The sequence below is a fragment of the Lactuca saligna genome, chromosome 9, assembly GCF_052625555.1.
Source record: "Lactuca saligna cultivar CGN05327 chromosome 9, ASM5262555v1, whole genome shotgun sequence".
NCBI lineage: Eukaryota > Viridiplantae > Streptophyta > Magnoliopsida > Asterales > Asteraceae > Lactuca > Lactuca saligna.
In genome coordinates this window covers 178,887,836-178,906,888 of record NC_136425.1, presented here as the reverse complement: position 1 = coordinate 178,906,888, position 19,053 = coordinate 178,887,836, and positions in this window count along the sequence as shown.

Sequence of the window (19,053 nt, the reverse complement as noted above, 5' to 3'; positions counted from 1 at the left end):
ATGAGTACGCGCGAGTTGGATGCGAGGATTCGTGAGATCCTGCATGATGAGGTTGCTGCATTGTTTCGGGCTGAGCTGCCGGAGTTGTTTGGGTCGATCAAGACCACCATGGTGGAGTATTTTGATGAGCGCTATGCGGCTCTCACGGAGATGGCTACCGCAGCGGCTACAACGGTTGTAGCAGCGGAAGGGGGAGGAGCTAGTAGAGGTTTTCAGTATCGGGACTTCGATAATACGAAGCCTCCCACCTTTGATAGAGTTCAGGATCCGATCGTTGCTATGAGATGGTTGTCAGACGTGGAGGGATGTTTCTTCACGTGTTCATGCCCTGCTGATTAGAGGGTGAGGTGCGCTCTGAACCTGTTAAGGCTCGGGAAAAAGGATGGGTGGGGGTTGACCACGGGGTCATATTTGGATGCACAGAGGGCTGCGGTTTCTTGAGATCAGTTTAGAGAGATGTTCAGCACTCGTTATGTTCCGCATGTCGAGAGGGAGAGGTTGGCTCAAGAGTTCCTTGAGCTGAAGCAGGAGTCGGAGTCGGTGACGGAAATCACCAGGATGTTTACTGAGAGGGCGATGTTTTGCCCTGAGTTTGCTTCGGAGCAGGCTCAGATGTCCCGATATCTGAGTATGCTAAAGAGAGACATTAGACAGTTTGTGTCCGTGCAGAGGTGCGAGACCTTGTTGGAGTTGCAGGAGGCCGCCAGGCGACGTGAGTTAGAGATTGAGTTGTAGTTGCGTGAGCTGAGGCAAGCTCCGGTTCAGTCGCAACTGGCGACAAAACGGTCTAAGACTGTTGATTCCAGGATGGGAGATCAGGGCAGCCACGTTTGTGGAAAGTGTGGGAGGGGTCACACCGGAGTTTCTCGGTCCGGTGGTACATACCGCAAATGCGGAAAGGAGGGACACTGTGCGAGGGATTGTCGGCAGTCAGTGCCGGTTCGGGATTTGAGGATATGTTATCATTGTCATTAGGTTGGACACTTAAGGGTCAACTGTCCACATCTTGCTGCAGGACCGGTGCAGGCTCCAGCACCGGCCACGTTGAGGATCACAGGTGGAGGTCAGGGTGGAGCGGAGCCCCCAAGGGCTTAGGGTCGTGCTTTTCAGCTTGCAACGGAGGAGGTTCGAGCAGTGCCGGATGTAGCTGCGGGTATGTTTCTTTCTTGTTGTCTTGTTTATTATGATTATTGTGGAGTATCGTTTATCTGCTAGTCTCGTTGGGTGGTTTTCGTTTGGGTATTCCGTTGATCCTTGAGGGTTTGGCATGGGTATGGGTTAGTATTCCGGGTTTTTGCTGGTTATCTTTTGTGAGGATCATTGGTGGATGCGGCGTTGGTTTGAATGTCAGGTAGCATCTGCAGTCCGACGAATGGATATTTGAAGATTGGGTTCCTTTCGAGTGGGATGATCGGTGTGGAAATGTGTTTTTGGGAAGGTTGTTAGTGCTAGTGGGAATCAGTTTGAGTGTAAATGTGGGTTTTGTGCAAGGTTATCTTGGGAGGTCGGTGATAGCGACCGGGGAGTTGTTAGTCAGTGCATTAAGTGGGGGAGAATTGGAGAGTTCTCAGGAGGATCGACGAGTATGAAAGGTTTTTTTTACCTGCATGGAATTCAGTAGTGTCTCTGTCAACCAAGGGAATTGATTGGTATGAGTAAATGGCAGGCGTGCGGGGCGGGATGCAGACCAAGAGCTTGATTGTGCAGGGCCTGGGATCAGGTCGGGATCAAGTATGTATGATGGAGATAGAGTTCGGAACCCCCAGGGGGCTAGAACAGTATGCATGTGAGGTTTTCCCGGAGAGGTAACTCAGAATGTTGATTGCTAGTTGAGCGGTCCGGATAGACTGAAGACCAATGGGCGTACCAGTCAGGCCGAAGGCTCGGTGAACGGTCCTGTTGGATAAGGTGTGTAAGTCCATAACTTATTTGGTGTATACTTGACCCGACCCGGCATGGTCCATTTGGGTTGCATTTCATCCAAACTATTTATGGATAATTTTATGAGAGTTATACACATATGATTATTAATATATTATAAGTTATAATATATTAATATGAAGTCATGTTATTTAATTAGTCTTAGTCTTAAATTAATTATGAATTAATTTAGAGATTAAAAGGAAGACTAATTAGATTGTGGGCTATTGGTTTTATATGGTGTGGGCTAACACTCATTTGTTAATGGGCTAGGCTTGTATGGAAGTCCATGGATGATCCATGGAGCTTTTAACCCATGGATCCTTGGAAAAGGAAAGGTCATGGGTTATTAGGGTTTCACCCTAATCATGTACACTATATAAGAATGCTTATGTTGCATGAAGTAGCCACTAGTATGACTAGTGTATGTGTGTTTGTGTGTGACCGATTTTATAAGTGTGTATACACTCTCTCAAAGTTTTCCAAGAGTTTGTGGTGATTTGTGATTCCATTTGAGGCATTCACACTATTGCTGCTTGGCCCTCAAACTCCTTAGGAATCAAACTCATCATCAAAAGGTATGCAATCTCATCTAATTCTTTTATGTTTAAAAGTACCCCATGCCATGTTAGATAGGTTATGAACCTTGGAAAATTTATTATCTTGCATGTATTTAGACAAACATAGATCCAAGGTTTATTAGGGTTGTATGCACACTTAGGAAGTGTTAGATTGCTCAAAACCCAACAGGTCCAGCTAGACTGAAGGCCCTAGAGGGTGGTTCAGGTCTACTGAAGGTTATGAGAGTGGTCCAGTTTGACTGAAGGCCTGGTAAGGCGGTCCACTCATGCTGAAGACTCTGCATGTGTCGTTAGATCGGTGCGAGGTAATGGATTGATTAAGTCGCGATATGATAGCGTTGCAAGGTCTAGCCCCGAATATTGATCGCAATCAGTGAAGGTAGTGCATGGAGTTGAGAGCCTTCTCGGGTGGATTCAAAGTATGTATGGTGCATGGGATAGCAGTTACGCTATAAAGAGGTAGTGTAGCGTTGGGTGAGCACCGTAGTACTTGTCGTGATGACAAGGCGGTCGAGTGGTTTTCCTTGGTAAGGAAAAAGGGAGGAATGTAATTCCGAAGGGGAGTTCAAATTCAAGGAAGTGAAAGTGGCAGTGTAGAGTTATGATCAGAGTGGTCCGACGGTGGTCATTGAGCAACGTGTGCGGTGGCGGTTTGGGATGACATCATGAGGGGGTCTGCTGGGGTCGCAAAAGGGATTTCCGTGGCTGTAAAGTCAAGGGGCTCGTAAGGGATGCATATATGGATTTTTGGATTCCCAGCTTGATTTTGGTAAAGGATTTGTGTATTAGTGGTTCATCCTGACGGATGTTTTGAGGGTCGTCAGAGTGATGGGTTTCTTAACCTGAGGGTGCTAGAGCTAGTTCAGCATGTGCATGCGATTGCAAGAAGAGAACTCATGGGAGTTGCTCTGAAGAGTGTGTCTTTCTGTCAGCATGGAATGGATAGATTTGGACTCGAATCGGGAATCGGGTGGTGCATAGTTATTTATAGCTCATATGGGTCGAGTAATGGTTGTGATTTGGAGCAGTGATGCATCATGGGTGGTACTCAGTTGTTGTGTGTGGTTATCAGAGGGTAAAGCCGATGCCCGGTTTGAGACGGTGGTCAGGACGCCGCAAGGAAGGAGAAAGTGAGTTCGAGTTTCGATGGGTATGCCTTGAGGGACCTGGTCCGGTTAAGGCCATGTGGCGTGTTGTGGGAGTATTTTTGGAGATGAGTTGCCGTAGGCTTCGAGGACGAAGCCTAATTTAAGTGGGGGAGAATTGTAACATCCCGGAATAGCAAGAGTAGAGTTGAAGGACTAAAAGTGTAAATTTTGAAGGGCAACTCGGCGAGTCCATGGATGGACTCAGTGAGTAGGGTCGCGACGTTGGTCGCGAGTCAAGTGGTCTACTCGGCGAGTCCAAAGATGGACTCGACGAGTAGGTGCTGAGTGGAGAAAACCCTAAATCCGGGGAATGAGCCCTATTTAAAGAACATTATATCCTCTCCCAAGCCTCTTTGATCCCCCTTGAAGTCCAGAAACCCTAGAAAGCATGATTGTGGATGATTGGAGTGCATTTGGAGCTTAGGGAGGTGGTTGTTGAAGAAATATTGAAGAAGAAGAGGCTTGGATCAAAGGGCTTTGCTTGGATTCGAGTTTCATTGAAGTTGGGGCATTATTTTGAGGTAATATCTCGTTCTTGGGCTATCACTCATGTGGATTTATCATTTTGGGGTTTACAGGGAGCTTATCTTTGTATGTTTTAGAGTTTGGAGGTTAGATCTGAGGTTGCTACCTCAGATCTGGGATGGGGAAGGCCTAGAGAGCATTAAAGTCCCTGTGTTTGAGTGCTTAGTGAAGGCATCATGTCCCAAACCCTAGCTCTAAAGTGAATAAGGCCTAGATCTCTTTGGATTCACGTAAAGTTTGCCACTTTACGTGATGGATGGATTGTAGGAGGCTAGATCTATGTTTTGGATCAATTGCATGGCCTGGAATGCTTCTGTATGGATTCAAACCGATGGTACTCGGCGAGTCACATGGGTGGACTCGACGAGTTGCTTGAAGATGAGCTAGAACTCGACGAGTTGGATGAACAACTCGGCGAGTAGGTTGAAGATAGCCTTAGAATCGGCGAGTCTGTTCTTGGACTCGGCGAGTCTTGTCAAAGAGTCCTAATATTTTCTGGTTGAGTCGAGAATCGGTGAATCAAGGGATGACTCGGTGAGTTGGGTGTGAGTGGACTCAGAGTTGTTGGACTCGGCGAGTCTTGGTGTGACTCGACGAGTGGGGTCGCGGATTGAGGGAAGTTCTGAGCATAGGGACTCGGCGAGTCATCGGGTTAACTCGACAAGTAGAGTCAGTCAGGGGTTGACTTTGACTTTGTCCAAGGTTGACCAGTTGTCTTCCAGGGGTATTTTGGTAATTAAGGGTATATATTGAGTTGAGTGTTTTAGTGTTCAGTGGAGGAGTTCGTGTCGGAGTTCAGAGCAGCGGGATCTTATCCTTTCAGCCGACAGTTTCGAGGTGAGTTATCCTCACTATATCAACAGGGTCTAAGGCACCAAGGCTGTCCGTTTTATCGAATTGAGATCCGGGTATCTGTTGTTATGTTATTGCTTTGATATGTTTGCATCATGGTAGTTAGGATGGTATTCGTTAGGGAACTGGTTAAGGTCGGTATCCTGGTATGTAGGGTGAGGCTATGCTAGTGACCGGTTAGGTCGGTATCCTGTTGAAGTATGTTGTGATATGTGATCTGCTTGATCGGTTGCCTGAATATGAATTATTATGTGATTGTTGTTATGTGCACATGGATGTTTGGACTGGAGTTGGGTTGCGGCGGGTCCTGCTTCGTGCTGTAGGCCAAGATACCCAGGGCGGACCGGTTATTTCGAAGGCCCAACGAGCGGTCCGGATAGGCTGTAGGCCCCACGACGGCGGACCAGACGTGCTGAGGCTCGGAGAGTGGACCAGGCCGACTGAAGGCCTGATGCGGGCGGACCAGTCATACTATAGACTCAAAGAGTGGACCAGGTGAGTTGAAGGCCCAGTGCGGGCGGACCAACCACACTGCAGACTCGAGGGAGATGATTGGACACAGAGGTTGGACCAGGTGGACTGAAGGCCCTACAAGGCGGACCAGTCCCACAGTAGACCTGATATGCATGGCTGTTTTGTGATTCGTTATGAGATAGCATGTTATGTGTATGGTATATGTGGTTGGTATTTTGGGGGTATCTCACTAAGCTTTCGGACTTACAGTTGTGGTTTAATGTTTTTCAGGTTCTTCAGGACACTGTGGCAAGGCGAAGGCGTGATCGTACCGCTCCTCATGATTTTGTAGCAATGTGATTCTGGGAAACTCTAAATGATTTGTATTGAAAACCTTTTTGTAATAATTTAATGAAATCGGGTTGTTTTTGAAAAATTTAAATTGGTTGGATTTTTCGGTCGTTACATTAGTTGTGTGTGTGAGTTTGATATTTGAATGGCTCTCCAACGCTAAAGTATCGATTAAAACTGAATGTGTAATCAATGATGGTTGAATTATTTTATTTGTAATAAAGTGGTCCTAATTTTATGATTTTTCATTTATAGGTAAATCAAGTATACATTCATGCACCACTTAATGTTTAAATGAACCAAACAATAATTAGGGTTTTTCTTTTATTTAACGAAAGTAAGAACGTACTTATGTACTTCTACTATCATTTACTTACTATTAGGTAATGTACTTTTCTACATTCTATGCGAAAATAGTGATATATTTGTATCCATTAACTATCTTCACAGTTATATTGTAAATTTTAATGATAATCTTTAATATTGAATATGAACGGGTGCTTTTAAATTTTTTGTATAAATGAAGATTTTTATGAGGAATGTTATGGATTTGTTGTTAGAAAATGAGAGATGAAATGGGATGTTTAAACTATTTAGCTGTACTTCTACTATCATTTACTTACTATTAGGTAATGTACTTTTCTACATTCTATGCGAAAATAGTCATATATTTGTATCCATTAACTATCTTCACTATTATATTGTAAATTTTAATCATAATCTTTAATAATGAATATGAACGGGTTCTTTTAAATTTTTTGTATAAATGAAGATTTTTATGAGGAATGTTATGGATTTGTTGTTAGAAAATGAGAGATGAAATGGGATGTTTAAACTATTTAGTTGTGTGTGTGAGTTTGATATTTGAATGGCTCTCCAACGCTAATGGTGTACCAAAATTTTTGCAATTTTATGCATTTAGGAAGGTTAAACAATTTCCTTTCATAAGAAACAAAAAGTTGATGTGGGATATTTATAGGGAAAAAACAAGTTAATACCGAACAATGAAGCTATTAAAATAAAAATACTGAAAAAGGTAACTCTTCCACCTAGGAAAATTAATCCATTCACCTAATATATAAGCTTTATTGACTTGTGTGATAGATGCAAAAATATCATATCTTATATGGATGGATTAATTTATTTGCTGGAATAACCATTTTCCTAATCTAAAGGCTATTAGTTGAAGTAAAAAAAGATCCAGCCTAACACTCCCAAAAGCCATGTTTATGCAAATTCATACCTATTTGTGGGTTCTTTCATTGATTAAGCATGTTTAATTCTGCATGTGTGGTTCTATATAATCAACCGGTAGGGGTGAATAAACCGGATTTCATTCATAAAATGGATCAGTTTTAAAAGCAGTTTTGATTGAGTCAAATAAATCAAAATCGGATTGCCTTCAAACCCCGATCCTACACAAACTGGATTAGACTGAAATAAAACTGGATTATGTGAAACCGGTTTGAAAAAACCACAAGAATTGGAATTTTTCAAAGCTAATTATTGTGAACACATTTTTGAAGCACTTTATAAAAATACATGGTAAAACATAAAAACATGAGTTGAAAATAGAAAATGTTTTTGTATCCCAAACCATCATTGTGCCCTAATGCCATAAAGTAACATCATTTGCCATTGTTGGTTAAAGAATTTAGAACTAGATAAGAATTCCATAATAAATTAACAAAGATGTTTTTTTATCATTATAGGGTAATTGAAAAAATATTTACTATTTTTGCGTATTTTAAATAATAGGTTTTTATTTCAAATTTTTATCTTTATTTTTTTAACTTGGTTTTTTAAAAAAACTTTTTAACTTTTTTATTTCTGTTTTTTTCTTTTATATATATATATATATATATATATATATATATATTCTTATACGAACATTTCACCATCAAAATTTAGCCATCATAAATTAAACTTACTATATATTTTAAGGTGCACCAACATTACACATACAATATTTTGAATTTCTTAAGAAATTTTCTTACCGTAACCTTTTAAAAATAAATAATAAAAAATAATTTCAAAATTTGCCGACGGGATCTAAACGAAAGTTGTGGAGTATGGTCTCACCTACGCGTGGACATAAAGAACGTCGAAAACAAAGTTCGTATGAAGAAGATATGAAATTTTTGAAGTTTATTAAATAATAAATATATATATATTTTTTATTGAAATCTTCGGTATTATCCGATGGCTCAGTCACGCGAGTACGCCCAGCGTACACGGTTACGCCCAGCATACTCGAGGCCTTGGCCTCGGATCGTCCATGTCGCGCCCTATGCGAGGCTATGCTCCGTCCCATCCGAGCTCTGAGGCAGTCGAGGATTTGGTCATGCGTGACGCACGCGTACGCCCAGCGAACCGAGGCGGTTCTGTAACGACCCAAAAATCACGATGAAACGACCCAAAAATACGACCCAAAAATTTTGTTTTTCAATGTAATCTAAACCATAATCTGAGTATCATAACATAAAAACATACGCGATGTATCCCAAATCATAATAAAATACTGTGCGGAAAAACTGTATCATACTATATCAAATCAAGACAACTAAAACCATCCCCAGGATAAAAGCTAAGCTGTGGTGTGTGCGATGCTATCACCCCGAGCTCTTCCCTTTGCTTGCGGAAGTATCTGAAACCAAAACTGAAACTGTAAGCACGAAGCTTAGTGAGCTCCCCCAAACTACCACACACCATACAGTATCATATAAACACATATTGGGTCTGGCCCACTGCATCGGGCCGAAACCCGGAAACTGCATCGGACCGAAGTCCGGAACTGACTGGGACCTTGTCCCCTGCATCGGACCGGAGTCCGGAACTAACTGCATCGGACCGAAGTTCGGAACTAACTGCATCGGACCGAAGTCCGGAACTATCTGCATCGGACCGAAGTCCGGAACCGACTGGGACCTTGTCCCCTGCATCGGACCGAAGTCCGGAACTGACTGACTGAACATGGCATAGCATAACACATCATCTAGCATGAACACATATACTGCATACTACATCGGGCCGTAGCCCGGAACACATAACACTTAACACATAAAACATAGCATACAAATCCTGTCTGAGCCACGAAGGCATCAAACATACTAGCTACTGCATCGGACCAAAGTCCGGAAACTACTGCTAACTGAACGGGCCAGCATTGTGGCCTTAGACCCATCCCTACTGGAAGGAAACTCACCTGATGCTGCTGAACTACTGCTGCTAATCCTTGACTGCTACCTGACTTCTAACTTCGACTGCTGCTCCACTAGCTCCTCAAGCTACCAATATCAATATGACACTTAGTCCAACTGACCTCCAAAGGTTACTAGGTCAAATCTGGTCAAGGTCAAAATCCTGGTCAAAGTCAACCTTCCGGGTCAACCCTACTCGCCGAGTCTATCTACTGACTCGCCGGGTTCATATGTCCTGAGTCTTTCTTGTTCGCGACTCGACTTGCCGAGTCAATCCATGACTCGCCGAGTCCAACTAGGTCCAAGTCCTGTCCTGTCCAACTCGCTGAGTCACCACCCGACTCACTGATTCGGGTCTCGACTCGAAGGGTTTAGGGTTTCGCGATCTGACTCGCCGAGTCCAAGAACAGACTCGCCGAGTCCTAGACAATCTTCAACCAACTCGTCGAGTTGTTCATCCAACTCGCCGAGGCCATGCCTATCTTCATCCGACTCGACGAGTTGTTCATCCTACTCGTCGAGTTCCTCCTCACCTTCAAGCTACTCGCCGAGTCCACTCGAAGGACTCGCCGAGTCTATCCATTCCTCAATCCATGCAGTGGCTTTTCGAGCCAAACTGAACTTCCAACTCCTAGATCCATACTTCTAGGGCCTATTCCCCACGTAAAGTGGCAAACTTTACGTGTAGATTGAGAGATCTAAGCTCAAAACACACTAAATTCGGGTTTATGGCAAACATGCTTCTTCAACATATCAAAGGCTGATACTTTAGGGGATTCTAGACCAAAACCAACATGGATCTGAGGTAGCAACCTCAGATCTGAACCTCCAACTCGAATTGGTTACATATCATACCAACAATGGCCAAAACCCACACATAAGAGTAGATCTAGATGAAAAAGAGAGTCCAAGCAACAACTTATTACCTCCACTTGGTCTGAAATGACTCCACAATCCAGATCTACAATCCCTTCTTGCACCTCTAAGGTCTTTCTTCCTCCTCCAAGCGTAATGTATTCTACAAGGAAAGATCTAGCTCCAAAAACGGAAATGGCGGCTAGGGTTTGATGTTCTGGGGTAGAGAGGCAATAAATGAACCCTAGGAAGGAGAATGAGACACTTAAATAGGCTCCAAGTTCCCGGGTTTAGGGTTTTCCCCGTTCAGACCCAACTCGCCGAGTCTCCCTGGCCGACTCGCCGAGTCGGTCGCTTTCACCACAACCCGGATCCCGCTCGGAATCGCCGAGTCCCTCCATGGACTCGCCGAGTCTCCCCTAAACTTGAGGTTTTCTTTCTTTTCTCGTCTTTCCAAACTTTGGGGTGTTACAACTCTCCCCCACTTAAACTAAACTTCGTCCTCGAAGTTTGCTACGATCAACTGCCTTTGAGCTGCCTCCAACTCCCGGTCTGGAAAATCTAATACCCTTATGCCCATCACTCCAGCCACTCACCATGCTGATCACTACTGTTGGTACATACTGAATCTTTCTCCTTTCCATAATTTCCTCAACGATACTTCCTCCGACTGAAAATCCTGTTGCCTCTCAACTGCCTACTGGATGCACTGAGACTACCCTTGCTCAACTATTCTGCCAATATCTGAGTTACCATCTCCCACCGGTCACTACACTCCATCGCAATCTGCTAGCCGCTCCTAGCGACTCCGTAAGATACCCCGACTGTCCATAACTGTCCCATCTATTCTGTCATCCATACTGAATCAGCTTGCTTACATCCCATCTGATTACTCAACTCCTACTAACTCGAGTCTTTCATCCCGAAGAAAAGCTACCTGCCTAGCTATCTTTACATGTCACTTATACTCGGCCGAAGGCTCAACTGATCCTGCTGAGGGGGACTTGCCATTTCCAAATCAACCAACTATATCGCTAGCACTTGCATTCCAACGCAAATACAATGCTGACCCAAAACCCTGAAACCTTCCAAACACTGAACTGCCTGCAATACTGAACATGCCTGAATCACTAAACTGCCTGAAACGCTGAACCGACTGAAATGCTGAACGGCCTGAAACACTGAACTGACTGAAACACTGAGCTGCCTGAAACACTGAACTAACTGAAACATTGAGCTGCCTGAAACACTGAACTGACTGAAACATTGAGCTGCCTGAAACACTAAGCTGCCTGAAAACTGAACTGGCTGAAACACTGAGCTGCCTGAAACACTGAACTGGCTGAAACACTGAACTCCAACCCAACTGTGGAGTCAAGGGACTCCTCACTTAGTCGCTTCCACGACTTCTGAACGAAATCTTCCTCTAGGACTAGTTTCCACTAGCTATCCTGTCACTGTGGCTCTAGCAACCTTCCGATCCAACCGATCGGATCCATACGTCACATCCTGACATCATCAAATCCACGACTAACAACATGATGGCTCCTAGACTGACGGTAGCCCACAACATACCCGAACCCCAACGTTCCACTGCGACTCTGATCTCATAACTGATGTGACGATCTAAAGCCAAAATTGCTGACTTAGCCATAACTGATCCCTTTGGGAAATCCGAAAGCTAACCCGTGGATTCCCATATCCTCACTGCTGCACCCGAACTGGTGGGTACAACTGCTTTCCCGCGTCTAACACGCGCTCATGCTACCTACCAATCTGATAAAAGGCTGCGACTACGCTCGCGGACTTACAACTCTCTAATACTATCTGGCTGCTAGTGGATGCTACGGCTACCCCCGAAGACTTACAACACCACTACTACTATCTGACTGCTTGTGAATGCTACGACTACCCCCGCAGACTTACAACACTACTACTGCTATCTGACTGCTAGTGAATGCTATGGCTACCCCCGCAGACTTACAACACTACTACAGCTATCTGACTGCTAGTGAATGCTACGGCTACCCCCGCAGACTTACAACACTACCACTATCTCGAGAACATCCTGACTATCCCTAGTTCCGCTAGTGATTCCTCATCCCGATTTCTAACAAAAAACAGTCCTTAGACTTTGAATTATGCATCATCCTCGACATCTTATATCCTTGATATACTTAGCGCTTCGTCGAGGAATCCTTCGGCTTGGTTCCCAAACCAACCGTCTACTAATATGGATACAAGAAGCTATTGTTGGGAAGTTTCCAACCTCCCAACTCCTGAATCTACGCAACCTTCATGCTGCCTCAGACACTGGCTACCAATACGAAAACATCTCTTGCTACCCGTTCTCAGGATCTTCATTCCGACTCTCATGCGTCCGACAGGTGGTCCTCAAATATTGGATTCCCAACCAGCTTCTAACCATCTCGATTACATGAACTAACTGCTGGGAAAAGTTCTTGAACTCCTAATTCTGAACTTCTCAATCCATCCATCACTATACTACTACCATTTCTTCTTAGAGGCCGCACACTCATTCTGAGTCTACGAGACTCTTATCCAAATATACCCGGAGGGTTCTCCCCCACTTCGATCCTGCTTACCCCTTGCTGCTTCACACTCAAAAGAGATCCCGATCCTTGCTGTCATTCCATAATCATTCTGATAAGGAACCCAAGCTTGCCATAGCTAGGGATCTAACCAATCCATTCCAACACTAACCACTCCGAACTAGCGAAACGAACCAAATCTCTCCCAACCATGCTACAGTTACTGCATCCTCCGAAACCTTCTTCATAAGAGCACATCCCCTATCTACCAACCAATTTTTCCGAGGTATGCAAATGGCATATAACATAATCACAAACAAGCCACACTAACACCACACATAAGTTTATTGACATCAATGCAGCAACATAGCAATAATGTTGTGAATAGTAAAATAGAGGGAAAAGAATCATACCTGCAACCTGATCTGAAGGATCCTCAAATCCCTCTGATTTTCGAACTCTACTATGACAATGAGGCTGTCCCAACCGCTGAACGGGGCAGTTCACCCTAACATGGCCAGGCTGATGACAACGATGGCATAACTCTACTTCTACTGTGCATTCCTGATGTTTGTGACCCTTCCATCCGCATCTGCCGCACTTAGACTTGCTGCGCACACCAGCTCGTGCTCCCTTCTCCCTCGAGCAACTATCTCGACCTTGCGGGCTTCTGACACCCACTTCGACAGTGTCCGGCTGCCCATCTTGCCGAACTAGACCGAAAGACCGCTTCCTCTTCCCAAGCTGACTATTCGAGCCAATCTCCCGCTCATGGGTCATAGTGACCATTTCACCCATTGCCTGGACAGCTGAGGTCCGCCTTTCAATCCCGTCGACCACACTATCAGTGATACGCCCAATGGTGTTTGGTAACTCTTCCTGGAGAGCCCACGAAACCTCTGCAGCAATCCAATCCTGCAGGGAACCCTCTTGGGGGTAAGGTGGACCACTCACTCCCGACCCCGGATGACAAGTGCTAAAAATGGGACTCCCCTTCCTGATGGATCCCTGGGATCCTTGAGAATCGGGCTCTATATGAGCCTCAAACTGTCCTGAAACTGCCCCGTCCCCTAAGGCCTTAAGATGACTATCCATGAGCTCCACAATGGCCTCTCTAACTGAACCGAAAATCACTGGAGTCTGATCAATGATGTTGCGCATAATCTCTGCGGAAATGAAATCCCTCATCTGATCATCAAGCTGCCCAGCTCCAAAACCCGAGCTAGATCCCTCCTCGACGCTTGAATTGCTAACTGGTAGCTCGCGCAATGTCACCATGCTGAAAACATAACAAAATCCTGATCAATTAACACACTATTGCTGAGGGATTTCTCACTCACTACACCATTCCTGGTTTCATCTTGGCCCCTCTTGAATCGAGCACAGATCCTCTGCTTTCAGTAGTATGGGCCCCTACTACCTTCCACATCTATCCATACTTTCCTCGAGAGTTACCTCAACTCCACCCAGTCCCCTTTACTTTTCTACTGATCTCTGCTACTCTCATCCTAGGCTTGCCCTAGGGAACCTCTGACTCTACCCACACAGTCCTCAGCTGCTGAAGGCCTCCTAGTAATGCCAATTAGTCACCACCTGAATACCATCACATGTGATGAGGCTCAGATAATCCTTCAAGTAAAAGACTCGTCCCTACAACGGTTGGACTCAAACGAGAGCTGCGCAGTAGGGCCAAATCCAGCACTCTGAGATTATTCAACCCTGATCACATGTGATGAAACGTATTCACCTAATGGCTAACTCTCATCACTCAGAGTCCCACAAAGCACAAAGCAAGCAGCATTCGGATAAGGGAAACATACTCAGGCAAAACAATTCTCAAAACAAGAAACTGCACTAGCATATAATGCTAAGCTCATACTTTCAGGCATAACCTACACAGGCTATCCTACTACTGTCTACTCATTACTAGCATGCAATTCTCATCAAGTTGGAACACATAAAGCAGGCACATAAGGCATCATCCTAGATCCTTAGTCCTATTCTAGCATGCTGTTCTACTGAAGCTGGAACTGAAACTGAACTGAAACTGATACTGAAACTGATATTGAAAATAATAACATAACTTGTATGGGTAAATTGGGAGTACTTACTTGAGCTCGGCTGATTGCATGCACCACACCCTTTTCTCTTTTCAAAACTCTTTTTTCTTTTTCTAAAAATTGTTTTCTCTTCTCAAAATTCTTTTGTAACTACGATTTTTCTTTTGAAAACTATATACCACTTCCTTAGTTTGAGTTCAGACACACTCGGAAGTGCGCCCGAATCCCTCAAACCAAGGCTCTGATACCAACTTGTAACGACCCAAAAATCACGATGAAACGACCCAAAAATATGACCCAAAAATTTTATTTTTCAATGTAATCAAAACCATAATCTGAGTATCATAACATAAAAACATACGCGATGTATCCCAAATCATCATAAAATACTGTGCGGAAAAACTGTATCATACTATATCAAATCAAGACAACTAAAACCATCCCCAGGATAAAAGCTAAGCTGTGGTGTGTGCGATGCTATCACCCCGAGCTCTTCCCTTTGCTTGCGGAAGTACCTGAAACCAAAACTGAAACTGTAAGCACGAAGCTTAGTGAGCTCCCCCAAACTACCACATACCATACAGTATCATATAAACACATATTGGGCCTGGCCCACTGCATCGGGCCGAAACCCGGAAACTGCATCGGACCGAAGTCCGGAACTGACTGGGACCTTGTCCCCTGCATCGGACCGAAGTCCGGAACTAACTGCATCGGACTGAAGTCCGGAACTAACTGCATCGGACCAAAGTCCGGAACTATCTGCATCGGACCGAAGTCCGGAACCGACTGGGACCTTGTCCCCTGCATCGGACCGAAGTCCGGAACTGACTGACTGAACATGGCATAGCATAACACATTATCTAGCATGAACACATATACTGCATACTACATCGGGCCGTAGCCCGGAACACATAACACTTAACACATAAAACACAACATACAAATCCTATCTGAGCCACGAAGGCATCAAACATACTAGCTACTGCATCGGACCAAAGTCCGGAAACTACTGCTAACTGAACGGGCCGGCATTGTGGCCTTAGACCCGTCCCTACTGGAAGGAAACTCACCTGATGCTGCTGAACTGCTGCTGCTAATCCTTGACTGCTACCTGACTTCTAACTTCGACTGCTGCTCCACTAGCTCCTCAAGCTACCAATATCAATATGACACTTAGTCCAACTGACCTCCAAAGGTTACTAGGTCAAATCTGGTCAAGGTCAAAATCCTGGTCAAAGTCAACCTTCCGGGTCAACCCTACTCGCCGAGTCTATCTACTGACTCGCTGGGTTCATATGCCCTGAGTCTTTCTTGTTCGCGACTCGACTTGCCGAGTCAATCCATGACTCGCCGAGTCCAACTAGGTCCAAGTCCTGTCCTGTCCAACTCGCTGAGTCACCACCCGACTCACTGATTCGGGTCTCGACTCGAAGGGTTTAGGGTTTCGCGATCTGACTCGCCGAGTCCAAGAACAGACTCGCCGAGTCCTAGACAATCTTCAACCAACTCGTCGAGTTGTTCATCCAACTCGCCGAGGCCATGCCTATCTTCATCCGACTCGACGAGTTGTTCATCCTACTCGTCGAGTTCCTCCTCACCTTCAAGCTACTCGCCGAGTCCACTCGAAGGACTCGCCGAGTCTATCCATTCCTCAATCCATGCAGTGGCTTTTCGAGCCAAACTGAACTTCCAACTCCTAGATCCATACTTCTAGGGCCTATTCCCCACGTAAAATGGCAAACTTTACGTGTAGATTGAGAGATCTAAGCTCAAAACACACTAAATTCGGGTTTATGGCAAACATGCTTCTTCAACATATCAAAGGCTGATACTTTAGGGGATTCTAGACCAAAACCAACATGGATCTGAGGTAGCAACCTCAGATCTGAACCTCCAACTCGAATTGGTTACATATCATACCAACAATGGCCAAAACCCACACATAAGAGTAGATCTAGATGAAAAAGAGAGTCCAAGAAACAACTTATTACCTCCACTTGGTCTGAAATGACTCCACAATCCAGATCTACAATCCCTTCTTGCACCTCCAAGGTCTTTCTTCCTCCTCCAAGCGTAATGTATTCTACAAGGCAAGATCTAGCTCCAAAAACGGAAATGGCGGCTAGGGTTTGATGTTCTGGGGTAGAGAGGCAATAAATGAACCCTAGGAAGGAGAATGAGACACTTAAATAGGCTCCAAGTTCCCAGGTTTAGGGTTTTCCCCGTTCAGACCCAACTCGCCGAGTCTCCCTGGCCGACTCGCCGGCTCGGTCGCTTTCACCACAACCCGGATCCCGCTCGGACTTGCCGAGTCCCTCCATGGACTCGCCGAGTCTCCCCTAAACTTGAGGTTTTCTTTCTTTTCTTGGCTTTCCAAACTTTGGGGTGTTACAGGTTCCCAGCCCCTATAAAAGGGATGTGAGGGTTCCGAAGAAAGGGCACCATTTCTCTCACTTCTGTTGCGTTCTTGCCTCGTTTTCTGTGCCCATGCTACCCCGAAGCCCCGATCACTTTGCTCATGTCCCGAAGGTCGTTTGTGCTCCCGAGATTCCCGAGAATCCCGAGGAAATCCACTTTCTTGAGTCGAAGTTCTTCTCCGTTTTCATCCCGTCTCCTCTGATCTTTCAAGTGAGTTCATACCCCTATAATTCACACTTTTAAATGTTTTATGAGTACTTTTATATGCTTTTAAGGGGGGGGGGGGGAATACAAGTAAAACACTCGATTATTATTGTGTGTTATATAAACTTTCACTATACGCGTTTTATCAACGGAATCATATGTGATTTATAACTATTATAGGGAAACTTTCATATGCAAATTATACCACGACAACATTTTATCTTTTGAAATGAGAAATAATTTATGTAATTATATAAATGAGACACTCTGCCTATACTATATTTATGTGTGTTGGTTTTGGTACTACAAAAACTAGACTTTACATAACAAGTGAGCATTTTCACTAAGGGTTTATTATACAAACGAAACACACTTTTAGGAAAATATCATAGATATAGTTTTACGAGAATACTACGAACTTTTACATACATGGAAATATTATTTCAAGAAGTTACTTTCATAAACAAGAACAAACGAACATTTTCACACGTAAATCTGTTTTATACTAAGTTTTGTGAGACATTAAACTTCACGTACGCTCGAGTACACATTTCAAGTCCTGTATTATATACCAGAATCCCTTGGAGGGGGAGCATGGTGTTTGTGTATAGATCTATACGGGCTTGACAACCCTGCGCACTGACTGTTAGCTACAGTACACCATTTGGGGTGACAAACGTCAGAACATTCCAACGCCTGAAGAACGTTGTGTATAGGCATTCCTTGTCAATAACATGGTTATAAAACTCACATAGAGTATTAAAAACACATTGATTTACGGGGGTTTTCAGATATAATGGAGGTTATATACTTACATAAGTTCATTTATTTTATGCATGAAAAACCCAAGTGTGATATAAGTTTGGAACTTCTAACCAGTACTCATAGATGGAAAAACATCAACTTTTTAACATATATTGGTCTTGATTTAAGGCTACATTTATACCAGTAGGAAATATGGGATTTTCTAGAGACTAATAAACAAAAACGAACCATTTCATTTTCATACAAATACTGTCATTAAATGCTTATGAAACTCACCAGCTTAAATGCTAATCTACTATTTCAAAACTACTTGTATGTCCTAGGGACTCAGTAATTACAGGTACAAAACAGCTTTTGAAGAAGGAATGTTGCGACACTAGTTCAATTTCATATTTTGACATCATATTCTAATTGGTTTTGAACATGTACTCTTTTAAACAATGTAAACTTTCAATTATATATATGATGCTTGTATTGCTTTCTTTACTATGTATTCATTTGTTACGTTACTACATGAAGGCATCCGCCCCCGAATGTTTCCGCCATTCCGGTTTGGGGGTGTGACAGATTGGTATCAGAGCAATGTTTATAGTGAACTAAGTATATCGAACCTCATAAGATATACAAACTATAAATGCTTAAGGACTCAAAGTCTCTGACAAAAGTTTTCATACCTAAAATCTTTATTTCATTTAAATAGATTATTTTAGGTCATGAAAATCCAAAATACATGCATACAACAACATATTTTTATGATGAGAACTATACAAAAGTATTAAGACAAGTTGGACACTACGATTAGTTCTCGAGATATGTAATCAAATTTGGGACGAATATAGCCTGATCAACTATGTTTATCCGAAATTAGACTAACGTATATCGAGGAATGATCGTAGTGAGCAACAAGTCAAAACTTACCAAAAATGGACACTAATATCAAACGTACAATTTAAATACTATAGGAGTATTTGGTGCATACAATAGATTAATTAGTATTACATGTTCTCAAGTTTTGTTCAAATCTTATAACCCTATTCTCGTATAGTCAAATGGCTGGATTTCACCCGCATGGGGACCCCTACTACCCGAACCAAGGCAACGGAGGATGGGTAGAGGAGGATCCAGAAGAGGATGAAGAACCTATCGAGTTGGATGAAGGGGACGAC